This window comes from Oryctolagus cuniculus, chromosome 8 (genome assembly GCF_964237555.1).
Source record: "Oryctolagus cuniculus chromosome 8, mOryCun1.1, whole genome shotgun sequence".
Classification (NCBI taxonomy): domain Eukaryota; kingdom Metazoa; phylum Chordata; class Mammalia; order Lagomorpha; family Leporidae; genus Oryctolagus; species Oryctolagus cuniculus.
Window position 1 is genome coordinate 76,197,012 of NC_091439.1, and position 13,217 is coordinate 76,210,228.

The window sequence follows — 13,217 nt, forward strand, 5'->3', positions numbered from 1 at the left end:
AAATATATGAAAAGCTGTAATATACCATCCAATATCCCCCTAGAAAAATATGTTCAGAGACAATGTGGACCAGAGCCATCCAATGGAAATACAAAATGAACCACAAATGCAAACAACAAATGTCATTTAAAATTTCCTGGTAGTCATTACAAAAATAGTGAAAAGGAAACTAGTGAAATCACTTTTAATGATATATTTTATTTAGCCAACTATATTCACATTACAATACTTTAATATGTAAGGAATAAGATAATTAGATATTAATTCATTAGATATTTAATGGATTTTTTTTCAAACTGTATGTTTTATACTTATGGCACATCTTGACATGAGAGACATTTTAAGTGCTTGATAAACACATGAGGCCAGAGACTACTGTATGGAACAGTATCAATACTTTTGTTTAGAATTAGAGAAACCATTAATGATGTAGGTCTAGACTGTAAGATCTTGCTTGACAGATAGACCATATTCCAGTTCCCATATGTAAAATGTAAGTAACCATGAGGAAATCAGAGCAAGGAGTTCCTTGTGCATTGAAAACAAAGGGTCTCCTGATAGATAGCAAGGGCTTGTGCTTTCCAATGATGATGTTAGCTCTTCCACTAAAAAGAATGTTGTCTCATTTCAGTTTGTATGAATCTGTGTCCTCTCTGATCAAAACCTGAATCAAGAGAGGTCTGGTAAGGAAGCTAACTACATGAGTTGGAGTATTTAACACTGGCAAGATCCATGCTACAAGCTTGTCTTTCCGTTATTTTTTTTTTCTGACTTCATGCCTAGTCTAGTCTTATAACTAATATGAAAACATAAGTATGGGTAACCCAAAGTCAGTGCTTAAGTCTTTTTAGTTGGAAAAGTTTTCTATTCCTATTCTGATTATGGAAATAAAGTCAAAAGAATATCTAAGAGTTGAGGGAAGGCCAAATTCCAGGTTTAGTTGAACGACGAGTGAGGAGTTTGGGTTGCAGTCCAAAAAGTAAAATAAATGCTTCCCACATTCCCTCAACGTCTGATAATCCAAAAGGCATCAGCTTCCAAAAATTCATCTTCTTACTGGGTCTTTATGAATTTCAACCAAGTGCAGATTAGTCTTATCTGGCCAGTTAGATTATCGCTGATGTCTTATTTTTGTGTATTTGACATCAAAACTATTGTGCTGTATCTTCAGAAATTTTCTTTCAATATTATGCACCGAAGAGGTGAAAAAAGTCCCATTGTTCTCATTGTTTCAGCCTCACCACTTAGAAGCTCACCCCAGCAGTTCTTCTACTTCATCATAGCCTGCACTCTAGAGATTCTAAACTTTTACTCCACTACCCTCCTCAGGCTCTCATTTCTATCTCTGGCTAAAGTTTAAGTTTCATGCTCCATCATTTAAATAATTTATTAACCAAAACCCTACCTATTTCTCTCATTACACTCTGTATTATACTCACTTGGCAAAATCCCAGGCCTAACTAAACTCAGCCAGTATGCCTAAATTCCAAAATCTTCCAACTTCTCCACTGAAAACTTGCCTCATAATTAGCTTAAAACGGGGAAAAAGAAATATCAGACACTCTTTCACCCATCTTCACCCCTTGAAACAACCAGCCTATCCATACCTGTATCCTCCTATTAATATTTATGAAGAGTTCCTTCTCCCATCCAAGTCAAACTTTTGCTTTGTACTCTAGAGCACTCTCCTATTTTTCAAGGACTCTGTTACTGCAATTACTTCCTCTCCTTCTTGGAGCAATCTCTGCATCTCTAATGAATTATTGCCACTAATCTAAAATGCATTCTATTTTTTTTCTTAATGAAATAACCTCCACTCCTTGACCCACAAACTACTCCAGCTTCTGTCACAGATCATTTCTTAGCACAACTTCTTCCTTAAAGGGTAATCCATGACCACCATCTCACGCTTCTTCCTCCCATATTCTATCTTCAGCCTTTCCATGTGTATCAGCCCACTACACCTGCCCTAATCAAGATTATTGATGATCTCATTGTCTATATTTACCACTCTCTTATTTTTGACATTACTGTTGACATTTCTTTGGGCTGTGCAGTTGTCAGAGTCCCTCTTTTCTTCTACCTACAAATTCTTCTTTGGTGCCTTCCTCCAAACCCAAAAGTTTAGCTATCATAAACTTATGATGAGTCCCCAAATTCCCTCTCTAGCTTTGGTCTGTTTTTATCATCACAAATATATACAAGTCTAATACCGACTCCTATGACATATGCACTTATTCCCTCTACCTGGAAAGCATTTTCTTTGGTCTTTTCACATTTGATTTCTTTTTCTTTAAGATAAGGTAACTTTTTAGAACAGTCCTGACTAATTTAATCAGAAGTAATTACCCAATCATCCTATTTTAATTTCCTGCAATATGCTTATCCTTATTTGATCTTTCTTGCTTTCTTCTTCTTTTTTGCTTAATGTACCTGTCTGCTTTTCTGTTAGCTTGTTCTCATTATAACCACAGAATATAAATTCCATAAGTACAGGAACAAATCTCACCTTTTTCTTCACAGATTTATCTCTAACATCTAGCATAGAACCTGTTTGGCACAAAGAAAATTCTCAGTAAAGATGTATTTAATGTGTGAAGGATTGAATGTTTTAGATGTGAGCATGTTGGGGTTTGATTAAATTAATCAATTAGTTCAGAGAAAAAATATTTCCTGGGCCGGCTCATTTGATTAATCCTCAGCTTGCAGCATCAGCATCCCATACGGGCAACGGGTTCTAGTCCCAGTTGCTCCTCTTCCAGTCCAGCTCTACTATGCCCTGGGAAGGCAGTGGAGGACGGCCCAAGTGCTTGGGCCCTGCACCTGCATGGGAGACCAGGAGGAAGCACCTGACTCCTGGCTTTGGATCGGTGCAGCGCACCGGCCGTAGCGGCCATTTAGAGGGTGAACCAATGGAAGGAAGACCTTTCTCTCTGTCTCTCTCTCTCACTGTCTAACTCTGCCTGTCTAATAAAAAAATATTTCCTAATCAATGAGAAAGTTAATAATTGGTCATTTTTTGTGATAAAGCTGAAAGCAGGTTTGAGTTTATGAATCAACCTCAGAAAACACTAAAGGACAGTTTATGGAACCAGTGTATGACTCAAAATTTGGCTATAATAGGAAAATCCAAATCCATTCTATTACAAATAAGTCAAGTTTACTGTCTCATAACCATAGTTAAGAGGGATTACTATGAAGGATTTTCATCTATGGCACAGATGGGCTGACATGGCTTGACTTACCTCCCACATGAATTGATGAGTAAAATAGACACAACATACAAAGTGATTTTTTGTAAGACATAGAACATGAGGAAGCAGAGGACAGTGATTTCTGATATAATGAAAAAAGGAAAAAGAAAGCTCTACAGTTGCCCCATTCCAAACCCAAGAAATAATAAAGTCATTATATTGTACTCTTTTCTGTTTTATCTTGCTTTCAAACAACCAAAATTGTTAAATTAAAACATATAAGTTAAAAACTTTTCTTCCCTTTTGTCACCAATTTTTAATTGTATTTCTCAATATTTAAAGAAGTGGTGTCTTGGAGCCGGTATCATGGAGTCATGGGTTAAGCTCCTGCCTGTGACGCCTGCATTCCATATGGGCACTGGTTTGTGCCCTGAATACTCCATTTCCAATCCAGCTCCCTGGTAATGTTCGCAGGAAAGCAATGAAAGATGACCCAGTTGCTTGGTACCTTGCACCCACATGGGAAACTGAGAAGAAGCTCCTGGCTCCTGGCTTCAGCCAGCCCCAGCCCCAGCTGTTACAGCCTTTTGGAGAGTGAACTATAGGATGGAAGGTCCATCTCTCTCTCTTTCTTCCTCCTCTCTGTAACTCTGACTTTCAAATAAATAGATAATAATAGAAAGTAGTATTGTCTCATAAAAACATAACCTTAGGGCAGGTTGTAGAGTTTAAGATGCCCGCATCCCATGTTGGAGTGCCTGAGTTTGATTCCTGGATCCTGCTCTTGACTCAGCTTTCTGCTAATGAAGACCCTGGGACACAACAGTCAAGGCTCAAGTGATTGGGTTGCTGTCATTGTGTGGAAAACCTGGACTGAGGTCCCAGCTCCTAGCTTTGGCCTGGCCCACCACTAGCTGTTTTCATCATTTGGACAGTAAACTATTGGATGCAAAATCAATCTCTCTCTCTCTCTCTTTCTCTTTCTCTCTCCCCCATCTATAATTCTTAGATTAATTAATTCATTCATTAAAACCATTACATTTTTAAAATAGAAATTTTCCGCAGAATTCTTTTTCTCCAAAAGGTTGTTGGCAGCACTATGTTTTTGCCATGTGTAGGATTTGGTTCTCTGTGCAATGATCAGAAAATAATATTTTAAATAAAATATTTCAGTGTGGAATACATGTATCTCAAAAAAGGGAACACTTCCTGGAGAGTCCATATAGTGCCATGGTCTTTGAGATCTTTCTTATTCTGATTTATGAGGCCCTCTTTTAGAATCCAAATAGCTGGATTTCAGTCAAGTATCAACAGGTGTGTCATAGACTAAACGAGACTGCAGTCCCTCAGAATCAGAAATGCCACCCTAACTAGCACACGAAATTTGACTGAAGGAAACAGAGAAGAGAAAGAAGGGACCACTGAGTGACAGCTAATGTCTGATAGCATAGAACCATGACCAAGGAGACAGTAGGGTAGTATCAGGTAATACAAAGAGCTGACATAGATTAAGATCTTATTTTGTGCTTCATGATTATATTAAAATGTTTAATCCTTACAATAGCCCTATCTATGTATTAGATGTTATAATCTTCATTTTATAGATGAAAAAAAAAAAAGAATTGCAAAGTCTTTAAATAGATTTTCCAAGGTCATGCAGCTTACAACTGAGGGAATCAGAATTCAAACACAGGTGCATCTAGGATAAGAGCTTGGACCTCAGTACTCTAGGCTACACCACCTCTAGCTAAAAGAACTCACCCTCATAGGTACTTAAATGATGAGCAGAGTGCAGTGATGCAGGAGGCTGCAGAAGACGGGACTGGGGAAGCAAAGTTATAGGATTGTTTCTAGTTCCCATACTGCAAGTGGACTGTCCTAAAGTGACCATATTTACAATCATAACCTGATAGAGCAACACAAATCGTTAACCTTGCCCTTGAGCTCATTTTTCTGTAGTCATCAAGACAACATAGCTCTTACTGTTCATTGGGGCTCATTCATAAGCCAGTGAGATTCTTAATGACAGCCATGTTGATTATGTGCAAAATAAGCTAAAATCATGATTTATTTCTAAGTAATAATATTGTGTCTGTGTGTTTGATATTCTCTGTGTGTGTGTGTGTGCACATCTTTAATTCACATGGTTTTATTTTCAGAAGTAATTAAAACAGCTATGTGTTATGGCCAGTGGAAAACTACTGCCTGCACAGATTCCACACTAAAATCAATATATGTAAAATCACAATTTTTTCAACATTACATCATAGGCTTATAAATTTACCAAAGATAATGCAATTCTGTTCTTCAGGAAGTACAGTTTCTGAATTAGAATTTGAGAAATTTATCTCTGTAGTATAGTAATATATTGGGTAATAGAAATGTCAAGATAAAAAGAAAAATATTTTATATTTAAGCTTAATGTTTAGATATACAAACATAATTTCATGCATACTATGTCTCTATGTTAATAAATTGACAGAAATCATTTTAATAAATTTGAGTCTTCAAAAAGTTAAGCAAATAATATATTTAGAAGTTAAAGTGCTAAAGTTAAGTGTTAGATGCTGTGAGCTCCAGCTTCCCTGCCTTTTATCGTCATTCCTTTCCAAGTCCTCTGTTCTCCTTCAAGTCAATCTGTGCCAAATTCACTGCCATTTTTTTCTGTCTTGCATGAGTATGCCAATGACACATGTAAAGGTCATTTTCATCTATGTCTCCATATTGTTGCTGAAAAGGCCAAGAGAACAACTCTTTTGTATTATGTCTTTTACCTGGGCCTCAAAAGAATGTATTCTTGTTCTTTCATTACCTCATCTTGTCACATGTTTCCCATTGGCTTCATGATCAGAATGCAGGTATTACAAATACCAGGGTTTTTTCTGGGGGATTAGAAGATACTTGTGCTCTTAAGGATGGGAACAGAGGACTGTGTGAGCTTCATGCTCACCTAATTATCCCAGTGTTCCCACTCTAACCCTGGCGCTTTTTTTTTTTTTTTTTTTTTTTTACAGGCAGAGTGGACAGTGAGAGAGAGACAGAGAGAAAGGTCTTCCTTTGCCATTGGTTCACCCTCCAATGGCCGCCGCGGCTGGTGCGCTGCGGCCGGCGCACCGCGCTGATCCAATGGCAGGAGCCAGGTGCTTCTCCTGGTCTCCCATGGGGTGCAGGGCCCAAGCACTTGGGCCATCTTCCACTGCACTCCCTGGCCACAGCAGAGAGCTGGCCTGGAAGAGGGGCAACCGGGACAGAATCCGGAGCCCAGACCGGGACTAGAACCCGGTGTGCCGGCGCCGCAAGGCGGAGGATTAGCCTAGTGAGCCGCGGCGCCGGCCTAACCCCTGGCCTTGAACCTCTCCTGAATTTAACAACTTTCTTAGTATAAGTTCCTTTCTTGAATGCCTCTCAGATTCACCGAGTAGACTTTTGGAAGATTCATCTTTCCCAAACGCTTAATATAAGGGTACTTAAAAAAAAAAAAATGGAGGGAGATTCCAAGATCTCAAATTAAGGAATGACATACTATGCTAGGCTATCGATAGTTAAAAAAAGTCCAAGAAGTGCACTCTTAGGGTAGAATTGGAGAGAAAATCACACCAGGAATCCTACAAGAAGAAGAACACTGTGGACCTATGTGGAGGGTGCAGACACACAGCACGAAGACCAACTACAGCAGCTGAGAGCCAGAGTGGGCAGCAGCTTGGAGATGGAGGTGAGACCAGACTGTAGCAACCCATGGTGATGTAGCCAAAAGGAGAGTGTGGCATGAATCTGGACTGGAGCTCTGGGGGCTAGCACTGTTAGCACTTGCCCACAGACCCTGTGGAAGTAGAGGGGGCACATTTATCTGACCCCAACTTCCCCACAACAGCACCTGCTGCAAGGCTGAGAAAGAGTGGGGACATTTTGAATTTGAGCTGCAGAAGACTTTTTGTGTGTGCACAGCAACTGGCTGAGACAGGACGCCATCTTCTCTGCAGTACTGGCAGCAGTGGTGAAAAAGAGCAATATTTGACCAGTGGCTCTTCTGTACACCTGTGACCCAGAGATTCTAGTGGAGTGACAAATCCACAGTACCCACTGACTTTGGGCCTGCTTGGGAGGTGGCTGGGAATCCCTGTAGGACTCTGAGGCGCTTCAGCCTCCCAGGATCAAGATGCCTAGGCAGTGCTGCCTTGGGGAACATCTGCCTTTCTGTTAACTGAACAGGCTGCCAGGGCAGAACAAAGCCTCTGCACCAAATGACTGTGGGAGCCTTGTTTGCTGAGACCATGAGGACTCAGTGGTTACATGAGAAGGTGCAGGGTGTAGCTGGGCCTCTGGACAATCACTGGATGTGGCTCCGCATACTCTGAGCTCCTTGATTGCCAAGGGCAGGTCATTACAGTGGGAACTATGCTCAGGGTGAGGACTGCACAGATCATTTGTGTGGTTCATACAATGCCACAGATCAGTGTTGAACACATTGGGTCTAACACCTGGACGTTGCTCAGCTTGGAGGAGAAGGGGTGAGGGGGTGATCACATCAACAGAAGTGATCATTCCCCCATTTCTGTTAACAAGAGAAGATCTACTACACCCAACTTGGGTGTTACCTTGGATACTTGTCCCACCCTGGAGCACTGAACAGACCCTAAATTAGTAGGAGGAAAGAAAGAATTAAAATTAGAGAAGAAAGAAACAAAATGGAAACTGAAAAAAAAAACAATTTAAAAATCAGTGAAATTAAGAGCTGCTTTTTTAAATAAATAAGTAAATGAATAAATAAATAAAATTGATACACCATTGGCCCAACTAACCAAAAAAAAAAAAAAAAAAAGAGGGAGAGCAACCAAATCATTAAAATCAGCGGTGAAAAAGGAAATGTAACAACAGATACTGCAGTAATAAAAAAGAATAATCAGGAATTACTATGAAGAGCTGTATGCCAACAAATGGGGAAGCCTAAAAAAATGAATAGATTCCTGGATGCATACAGTGTATCAAAACTGAATCATGAAGACATAGAAAACCTAAACAGACCAAAAACCAACATGGAAATTGAATCATTTATGAAGACACTCCCAAAAAAGAAAAGCCCAGGACCAAAAAGCTACACTGCTGATTTCTACCAGATATCTAAAGAAGAACTAATTCCAATTCTTCTCAAGATATTCCAAACAATTGAAAGGGAGGGAATCCTCACAAACTCCTATGAAGCCCACATCACCTTAATTCCTAAACCAGAAGAAGATAAAACAGAGAAAGAGAACTATAGACCAATATCTCTGAAGAACATAGATGCAAAACTCCTCAGTAAAATATTAGGCAATCAAATACAACAATACAAGAGAAAGGTCATTCACCCAGACCAAGTGGGATTTTTTCCTGGTTTTCAAGGATGGCACAACATTCACAAATCAATACATGTAATACATCACATTAACAAACTAAAGAACAAAAATCATACAGTTATCTCAATATATGCAGAAAAAGCATTTGATAAAATACAACATCCTTTCATGATGAAAATCTTAAACAAACTGGGTTTAAAGGTACATTCCCCAACACAAACAAGGCAGTTTATTACAAATACACAGCCAGAATCCTACTGAATGGGGAAAAACTGGAAGAATTCGCCCTAAGATCCAGAACCGGACAAGGATGCCCACTCTCACCACTGCTGTTTAATATAGCCTTGGAAGTTGTACCCAGAGCCATTAGGCAAGAAGAAGAAATCAAAGGGATACTAATGAGAAAACAAGAAATCTGGGGCTGACACTGTGTGTAGCAGGTAAAGTCGTAGCCTGCAGTGCCAGCATCATATGAGCACTGGTTCAAGTCCCGGCTGCTCAACTCCCAATCCAGCTCTCTGCTATGGCCTGGGAAAGCAGTGGAAGATGACCCCAGTCCTTGGGCCCCTCCACACACATGGGAGACCTGGCAGAAGCTCCTGGCTTCTGGCTTCAGATCGGCACAGCTGGCTCTTGTGGCCAATTGGGAAGTGAACAATCTGATGGAAGACCTCTCTCTGTGTGTCTCTCTCTCTTTCTCTCTCTCTGCCTCTCCTTCTCTATGTGTAGCTCCTACTTTCAAATAAATAAATAAATCTTTAAAAAAAAGAAAAGAAAAGAAGAAATCAAACTATCCCTATTTGCACATGATATGATTCTATATATAGGGGATCTAATTTGACAAATGAGATTATATCCAGCTGAGAAGCTTCTGCACTGCAAAAGAAACACTCAGCAAAGTGACAAGGCAAAGGACTTAATGGGAGAAAATATTTGCAATCTACACAACTGATAAGTGGTTAACATCCAGAATCTATAAAGAGCTCAGGAAATTCAACAACAAAACAAACAATGCAGTTAAGAAATGGGCAAAAGATTTGAACAGGCATTTTTCAAGAGAGGAAATTCAGTTGGCCAACAGACACTTGAGAAAATACTCAATATCATTAGCTATCAGAGAAATGTGAATCAAAATCCCAATGAGTTCTCACCTCACCCCCATTTGAATGCCTCTCATACAGAAATCAACAAATAACAAATGTTACAAAGGGTGTGGGGAAAAAGGTACCTTAATCCACTGTTGGTAGAAACATAAACTGATACATTCATTGTTTAAGACAGTATGGAAATACCTCAGAAATCTGAATGTAGGCTTACCATAAGATCCAGCCATCTATCTCCTGGGAATTTACCCAAACCAAAACAAGTCAGCATATGAAAGAGTTAACCGAATCATCATGTTTATTGCAGCACAATTCACAACAGTTAAGATATGGAATCAAACTAAATGTCCATCAACTATTGACTGGATAAAGAAAGTACACTACAGAGTACTACTAAGCCTTAAAAAGGAAATGAAATCCTGTCTTTTGCAATAAGATGGATGCAACTGCAAATCATTATACTTAGTGAAATATGCCAGTCTCAAGCCGGCGCCGTGGCTCAATAGGCTAATCCTCCACCTTGCGGCGCCGGCACACCGGGTTCTAGTCCCGGTTGGGGCGCCGGATTCTGTCCCGGTTGCCCCTCTTCCAGGCCAGCTCTCTGCTATGGCCAGGGAGTGCAGTGGAGGATGGCCCAGGTGCTTGGGCCCTGCACCCCATGGGAGACCAGGAAAAGCACCTGAATCCTGGCTCCTGCCAGGATCAGCGCGGTGCGCCGGCTGCAGCGGCGGCCATTGGAGGGTGAACCAACGGCAAAGGAAGACCTTTCTCTCTCTGTCTCTCTCTCTCACTGTCCACTCTGCCTGTCAAAAAAAAAAAAAAAAAAAAAAAAAAAACATTAAAAAAAAAAAAAAAGAAATATGCCAGTCTCAAAAAGACAGATATCATATATTTTCCCTGATCCACAGTAACTAATAGAATACCTAAAATGTAATGTACTGGAGTGAGATGGACATTTTGAGATTACATGATTGTTTTATAGCTTTTGTCTTTTCCATTGAGGAGTAGAGTTTTTTTCTTCATATTATTTGTTGAATTATTTTATTTAGTGTAAGGTTTAAAGTGAAATAGATCTTTTTAAAAATTAAGAGTGGGAATGGGAGAGGGAGGATGTAGAAGTCTTGGAGCATGGGCAAGAGAGAGAGTAGGCTGGGAAGTATCACTGTGTTCTTAAATTTGTATATATGGGGCTGGCACCGCAGCTCAATAGGTTAATCCTCCACCTGCTGCACTGGCACCCTGGGTTCTAGTCCTGGTTGAGCCGCCAGTTCTGTCCCAGTTGCTCTTCTTCTAGTTCAGCTCTCTGCTGTGGCCCAGGAGTGCAGTGGAGGATGGCCCAAGTCCTTGGGCCCTGCACCCACATGGGAGACCCATAGAAGCACCTGGCTCCTGGCTTCAGATCAGCGCAGTGCGGTGGCCACAGCGCATTGGCTGCAGCAGCCATTAGGAGGTGAACCAATGAAAAAAGGAAGACCTTTCTCTCTATCTCTCTCTCACTGTCTAAATCTGCCTGTCAAAAAAATTTGTATATATGGAATACATGAAACTTCTATAACCCAAATAAATTTTTAAAAAATGGAAAACACAGTTAAAAGATAAATTAATTTTGATGTCAATTTTTTTAAATGTGTTTATTGGGAAGGTTTCCAATTCATCTTTTTTTTTTAAGATTTATTTTATTTATTTGAAGGAGAGTTACAGAGAGAAATAGAGACAAAGAGAGAGAAAAGTCTTCCATCCACTGGTTCACTCTCCAAATGGCTGCAATGGCCAGAGCTGAACTGATCTGGAGTCAGGAGCCAGGAGCTTCTTCTAAGTCTCCCATGTGTGTTCAGGGGCCCAAAGACTTGGACCATCCTCCAATGATATTTTAAGAAGCAGTAACTATGAACAGCCCTTGTCTCAACTGTTGAGCAACAGGTTTTTCTTTTTTTTCCATACAATTTGTGGAACTCTTTACTTAGTATAGAATTATGTGTATGTGTATAGAGTTAACTGAAAATAGATCTTCATAGAAAATAAGAATGGGAATAGGAAAGGGAGGAGGAAAAGGGATGGCTAAGTGGTTGGGAGGGTGGGTACAGTGGGAAGAATCACCATGTTGCTAAAGTTGTAATTATAAAATGTTTGAAGTTTGTATTCCTTAAACAAAAGGCTACTGGGGAAAAATAAATTCCATGGATTATTCTTCTGTATTAAAGAGTTATATTATTTATTTGAAAGGCAGAGTTACAGAGAGAGATGGAGAGACACAGAGAGGTCTTCCATCCACTGGTTCACCTCCCTCCCCCAAATGACCACAACAGCCAGGGCTAGGCCAGGCCAAATCCAGGAGCAAGGAGCTTTATTTGGTGCAGGAGCCTGAGCACTTGATCCATCTTCCACTGCTTTCCAAGGCACATTAGCAAGGAGCTGGATCAGAAGTAGAGCAGCCAGGACTCAAACCAGTGCCCATTTAGGATGCTGGTGCTTTGGGCAGTGGTTTAACCTATTCTGTCATGATAGCCCCATATTCTTTTTTTAAGATTTATTTATTTATTTATTTGAAAGTCATATTTACACAAAGAGAGAAGTATAGGTAGAGGTAGAGGTAGAGGTAGAGGTAGAGGTAGAGGTAGAGGTAGAGAGAGAGGTCTTCCATCCGATAGTTCACTTCCCAATTGCTGCAACGGCTGGAACTACGCCAATCAAAAGTCAGGAGCCAGGAGAGTCTTCTGGGTCTCCTATACAGGTACACAGGCCCAAGGACTTGAACCATCCTCCACTGCCTTCCCAGGCCATAACAGAGAGCCAGATCGGAAGTGGAGCAGCCAGGACTTGAACCAGTGCCCATATGGGATGCTGACACTGCATGTGGTGGCTTTACCTGCTACACCACAGCGCCACTTCCCCCATATTCTTTATAAGTGATATTTTGTTTGTTCTCTCCTCAGTTCATATTAACGTCACCCCAACCAAGTGCATATAATTTCACAATTTTTTCTATTGTCTACAAAACAGGTACCCTAAAGCCTTACCCCACCCTCTAAACTACCTGATATTCTACTACCAAATTAGTGTTTCTAAGGTGCTACTTTCATTATACCATTATAGCAGAGGGGAAGAGAGAATCCAAATCCTAAGTGGCTAATGGTGACTTTGACACTTTACATTTATTATCTAATGAAGTTCTTTCAGCTAATATCAAGTGGAATATATTAGCAATCATGTTACACAAATAATGGGAGAGAAAAATTAACAGCTTTCTCAGGATCAGCCATCAGTAATGATCAGGGTTGCAGGCTGTGCTAATTCAATTTAATCTGCTGTCTCAAGTTCTTGGAATAGTTCTTCATCACCTAGAACATCACTCACTGAACATCTATGTTTTGAGTGTCTGCAGTGCATAAGGAACTATAAAGATTGTAAGACTCAGACTGTCCCTCCAGCAGCTTGTGATCTTTGTGGAAAGGTATCATGATGAAAATTTATTGCAGGAATTTTTATCTGTTTTGTTTCCTGCTCAATCTCCAGCATCTTCAGTAGTTTCCCAGTAGTTTCCTATGGCTGCTACAAGAAATTTTCCTAATCAAGGGGATTTAAAACCT